Below are 6,305 nucleotides of genomic sequence, written 5' to 3' on the forward strand. Positions count from 1 at the left end.
ATTCGCACAAACACGGCTTTTAAGTTTGTTACGGAAAATAGGTGTTAAGGAAGCATATAAAAAACTCTTTATTTTCTTATATAATAAAGAAAGATGAACTTACTGTTGTGACAAACTATGTTTCGAAGCATTCTCTGTGCAGTGTTTATCGTTCCCACTCCAATCTCACATTTGGGCGCTCAGTTTTTATAATAGTAGCATTATGGAAGCTTAGTACTTGAAATGCGACATTTTCAATTCTGACTTTGAACGGCTTCTAAGAGTTTATTTCTTTTGGCAAGCCTATTCTTGGAATTTTACTAATGACTTTAACCTTTTACACATTCAAAGCACTTTCAAAACAAATTTAATTGTAATCATCTTACGCTAGACTATGTTTTAAATTCGTTACGGTACCATAAGTGTGTATTGGCGACATCGATTCAAAGAGAAATTACTACCAAAATATCAATTTCTGACGGGAAACGCTTCATTGTATCATGATAAATACAGGTACTGTTAAAAAGTTGAAACACCAATACAAAATGATGCCGTAAAATGACGAACTAGTTCTTTTTAGTTCGCAAATTAGCTTGGCGACATGGGTTTTTTGCAAAATTTGGCAATTTTAACATCTACTCGTGGATGCTCAGCGTGAAACAAGATACCAAAACATGTTTTAAGTAATTGTCTATATATTGCTGGTATAAGCTTAAGCCAAAGTTCACAGTTTTGTGCTCGAACATTTTGAAAAATATTAATGAAAGCTCGGCGACATGGTTTTTTCCAATATGTGTCGATTTTGGGAAAATGGCTGACATGTCAAATAGTTTTCACAAAACGCTGACTTGTACAAAAACTGAGCCAATTTCCAAGTCCAAAAAGGGCCATAATTCAGCCAAAATAGTTGACAGAGTTATGTACTCTTGCCTACAGATGGAAATCATGAAGATAAGCAAGTGTTCAAAGTTTCAAAGCCACATGTCAAATAGTTTTGACAAAACATGAACTTGTACGACAATTGTACCAATTACCAAGTCCAAAAATGGCCATAATTCAGCAATAATAGTTGACAGAGTTATGTACTCTTGCATACAGATAGAGATTGTTATAATAAACAAGTCATAAAAGTTTCAAAGCCATATGTTAAGACAGTTTACACAAAATATAAACTGGTACGAAAAACTTACCCAAGATTTGTAAGTTAAAAAGGGCCATAATTCAGCCAAAATCCTTGAATGGAGTTATGTACTCTTGCCTAAAACTGGACAAGGTGATGGTACACAAATGTTGAAAGTTTCAAAGCTTTATCTCAGAAGGTTTTGTCAAAATGTGGACAGGTATGAAAAACTTAACCAAGGTGTGATGCGAATGCAGACGCCATGGTGAGTACGATAGCTCTACTTATTCTTCGAATAGTCGAGCTAAAAACTGTCCATCAGGTTGTGAAAAGACTCCTATATTCAAAATAATTACTCATACCTTCAATGTTAATAAAAGCTGTTGTTGTAGTAGGGACAAAAACAGCCTTCTCCTCTTCATCTAAATGTTCTCCATGTTCGTCCATCTCTGTTACCTGTTTGAATTAAACAAGCCAATTTACATACTCTGCTCTGTCTATACCAGTGATAGTAAGGGCATATTGTAAATATTTCATTACATAACACTTCATAAAGCTTTTCTACATATCTTGTTTTCTTTTATAAATAAATTCTACAAAGAACTCTATAAATTCCTTCATCTTTACTTTTTATTTACAATTACCAACTAATAAAAATACCAAGAAAACTTTGACATAAATCTGAAGGCAAATCCATTTCAGAGGAGTGACTGTAGGGACTTGGTACACCGGAGTGTCTTTAAACTTTCACTTACCATTACAATGCTTTGCTCATTCAATGATGTCACTGCCTCGCTGACTCTCAGCTCTTGTCTGAAAAAAAGTATATGTTTATGGTCGTACTTAATCAGCCTTTTACATCTTTCAATTTGGACAGTACCATTAACTGTTAAAAGAGTTATAAGCTTCTTTGGTCTCAGTAAATGAAGGGCCACAACTACTGAGCGACTTCGACTATCTGACGTCACTAGATATCAAACTCTGCCAAGACATTATGTCCATGAACGTTTTGACATGGTAAGTTTGGTGAATATTGGATAACTACATTTGTAGTCAAGTTACTGAGTTGGCACTGTCATTTTTTTTGCAATTTTGAGTAACTGAAGTCAGAACTCCAAAGCATCGGGGCCAGGGATGATTCAGGTGGCTATAGAACTTAACCGAGCTATTACACCATGAACATCCTGACCAAGCTAGATGGTCATTACTAAAGATAAGAATTACCAAAGTTGAAGAGCTAACAACATTTGTGGACACTTAAGGTCTTCCCACCATGATCAAATAGTACGCCCTGTTTCACAGGCATATAGAAAGAGCATTAAAGTCAATAAACCAGATCAGTTGTTAACTTCGAAGGCTCAACTACTACAACAACAAGTCAAAATACTAAGATACACTGGTGTAAAAAGGCCACAAATTTATCTTCAACAAAACCGCTGCTACCTCTTCAGACTGGATAGTATCTACTGTATGCGTACATTTTTTTGCGCAACGAACATTTTGCACTCCAGCACCTAGTCTAGAAAATACCATTTATTAGCGCAAACTAAAATTCGTGCTGGGAGACATCATATTCATGAATTCATGTGCGGACATTATGAGCACTTCTATTGTATAGTTGTGATTTGCATTTTATAAACGTAATTGTTCCCTTATATCTCTTTATTGTCCAAACAAACAATGTATTGTTGCAAAAACAGGCTCGCATTATGTGTGAAAAATAACATGATTTGGTAATTATGATCAAGTCACTGTTATCAGGTGTGATGGTAGTTTAAATATATTTTATTTGTTGAACAGAATAGAACATATCGTACAAACAACGTACACATACATAAAACAAGCTTAATATCATATTGACAAACTGAATTACATGTAAAATGTTTCGTACTTGAGAAGTAATTAAAGTTAGAATTCCAGAGCCACCGGCACCTAAGTCACACAGATCATCCGATACTGACTGATATTTCTTTTATTGTCAAACTTATATGACTTGGAAATAAGAAATCACCTATTAAAAATTATCTTAATATCCCTTTGTTTTGTTTTTGTTTTTTTGAGTTTAACGTCACACCAACATAATTCATATTCATGCTTTTGGATGAAGACCCTAGGTGCCCCTCAGTGCATGATTTCATCCCAGGCAGATGCCTAGGTAGAACCACTGACCATCTGAAAGCCATGCAGCTGGATGACTTTCTCACATTAAGAATTCAACGCCCTCAATTGGCTCAAACCTATATTGGCGAGGGGCAAGTGATTAAAATTCAGCAAATTTAACTGTTGGCTACTTTTTGTTTTTGTTGGGATATACATCAAATCACTAAGTTGCCCCTCCTGGCCAGATTTCAGGCACAAGCAGGCACCTGCATAGAACAACTAACCTGCAAGTTAGGTGGATGGCTTTCTCACATGGAAGTCAGGTTTCGAACCCACAGAGGCAAGGGGAATGTGATTAAAAGTCTGTGACCGTAACCATTTAGCCATAAATGAGCCCATTTCTTTGACCTCTGTAACCTTTAAATTGATTTAATTGACTATTTTAGCATATATCTTATAATGCTACTAAAAGCAATTAATTATTAGTAAATCAAAGTGCAAAACAGAAGTTTTACTTACATTCCATCTCTGTCTCCAGGCATTTTTGTCCCTGCCAAAAACTCAAAATTCCAATTAATTATAAGGGTATTTCCAATGAAAAATGCACAACTGTTACTTTGTGTTTACTGAAAGTTTCTTTTTTGACATTGCATACAGTCCACTTTTTAAAGTGACACAATAAAATGAATGAAAAAAAAACAAAACATAAATAACACCTTCTAACTTTCAGGGAAAAAGTAATAGTAGATTTATATCTGAAAAATGAAAATGTGAATTGAAATCCCGGTGTCTATGTAAAATTCACACCCTGTCATATCTAGATAATTATTTATAGTCAATAAACTGCGACAAGGTACAAATGTCATAACACTCAAAATTTTGGTACTTAAGTTACAAGATCATAGTTTAACTTCCTGCTACAGTCTGGAATAACAACTTATATCTTTTTAATAATCTGTAACAGCTGGGGTTTATAATGACATCAATCAGAAAAGAAATCATGATTTTCCTGCAATTTCTCTCTTTATTCACATCAGCTCTATAAAATTTGTTAACTTTCAGAACCTCTTTTCTCTGATACACTTCCTTTAGTTGGGTAACTAGGGGCAGCTAACTGTACCTTACTACCTTTTACACCTCATGCTAGCAGCACCTGGTGCACAACATACTTACACCAAGGCAAATTTTGCATGCTGTTTAATTTTTGGTCATAAGTACCAAAAGAAAAAGTTTTGAGAAAAAAGGGACTTAACTGTATACTTTGAGTACTTTCAGCTGTTACCTCCTATTAATAAACCTTAAGATTTAACAATATTTGTTCATTTTAGTGTAGACTGAGATAGGTTTTACCAAGAGAAAATCAGATGAGTGGTGCAGCAATTATTGAAAATTTATTATATACATATAATAATAAATATTCACAAGTCTTTTTTTGAAAAACAAACGGATTTTCATTTTATTCGGTAGAATTGTCACTTCTGGCTTATAAAAAATTAAATGATTCCTTAATATTTTAGATTTCTTCTACATTTTAACACAGTGTGGTGATAATGTTTTCCTATGTATTTACCAGTATGTACAACTATATCTTTACTGATGGATATTTTAGTAAGAATTTCTAGTTCTTTATAATTCATACTCATTTCTGTTGTTGAAGAGTAGTTCCACAATAATGAAAATCCCTTAAAGCACCTTACTGGCAGAGATTGAGAAAAGAATCTGGTCCGGCCCAGGTTCTGAATGTACGGCTGGTTGGGCATAATTATATGCCGTGATTGGAATGTAAGCTTGAGTGAAAGGCTTAACTGTACAGTTTTAGAAAAAAATTACAAACACCACCAAATCATAGAAAGAAAGGGTTATTCACTTGAAAATTGAACAGTTTATAAAACATATGTATGACTCTACACAAATTTGTCAGTATACTGATATATACATTGAATTCCAGAAAAGGATGCATAAAGGGGCCCCACTTTTGGACAGTTCAGCGACTTTAAAAACTCACCATTTTCAAAGAACTGTTGCATATCTTCTTTTTGATGCATTTACAATTATGCCTTAGTGATGAAATTTCACATAACTAGGTGGAACATAGTTTTCAGCAATTGTTTATTTCTATTTCTTTAACAAGAGGGTCATGATGACCCTGGATCGCTCACCTGAGTAATATGAGCTAAATGTTTCAAATGTCAAACTGATGATAAAATATTAAGAAAGTCAGTAGATCACATTCATGGTCAATGAAATTCAGTTTTACGATTTGTATGCAAAACTGTGTATGTCATCAAAATTTCAAGGCTGTATCTCAAAAAACAAGAAAGTAGGTCAGTAGGTCAAGGTCACGGTCAAGTGACATCATATTACTTGGGGTCATCAGGTAATTATAATTAAACAGTCTTTGAAATGGGATCAGATTATTTTTTAAGTATTTTACCTATATAACTCACATAACAACTAAGTGACCCCAGGGCGGGGCCTCTTTTAACCCCAGGGGCATAATTTGAACAATCTTGGTAGAGGACTTCTAGAAAATGCATCATACCAAATATCAAAAGCCTAGGTCGTATGGTTTCAGACAAGAAGATTTTTAAAGCTTTTTCCTATATAAGTCTATATAAAACTTGGACCCCCAGGGCAGGGCCTCTTTTCACCCAAGGGGTACAATTTGAACAATTTTGGTTGAGGACCATAAGACAATGCTACAAACCAAATATGAAAGGTCTAAGTGTTGTGGTTTCAGACAAGATTTTTAAACTTTTTTTCCTATATAAGTCTATGTAAAACCGGGGCGGGGCCACATTTGACCCTAGGGTGATAATTTGAACAATCTTGGTAGAGGACCACTAGATGATGCTATATATCAAATATCAAAGCCGTAGGCCATGTGGTTTTGTACAAGAAGATTTTCAAAGTTTTCCCTATATAAGTCTATATAAACCATGCGACACCCAGGGCGGGCCATATTTGACCCTAGGGGAATAATTTGAACAATCTTGGTAGAGGACCACTAGATGATGCTAGATACCAAATATCAAAGCCCTAGGCCATGTGGTTTTGTACAAGAAGATTTTCCAAGTTTTCCCTATATAAGTCTATATAAACCATG

The 6,305-nt window shown here is 34.6% G+C and overlaps 1 long non-coding RNA gene across 1 annotated transcript; it reads right to left on the reverse strand.

Moving 5' to 3' along the window:
* Nucleotides 1–1,428: 1,428 nt before the first annotated feature.
* Nucleotides 1,429–4,310, reverse strand: LOC128555000 (uncharacterized). The gene is made up of 3 exons (XR_008369753.1): nt 3,719–4,310; nt 1,855–1,912; nt 1,429–1,555 (listed from the first exon to the last, which is right to left on the reverse strand). It is a non-coding gene; the product is annotated as an uncharacterized LOC128555000 (long non-coding RNA).
* Nucleotides 4,311–6,305: the final 1,995 nt, after the last annotated feature.

The sequence above is a fragment of the Mercenaria mercenaria genome, unplaced genomic scaffold (assembly GCF_021730395.1).
Source record: "Mercenaria mercenaria strain notata unplaced genomic scaffold, MADL_Memer_1 contig_930, whole genome shotgun sequence".
Classification (NCBI taxonomy): Eukaryota; Metazoa; Mollusca; class Bivalvia; order Venerida; family Veneridae; genus Mercenaria; species Mercenaria mercenaria.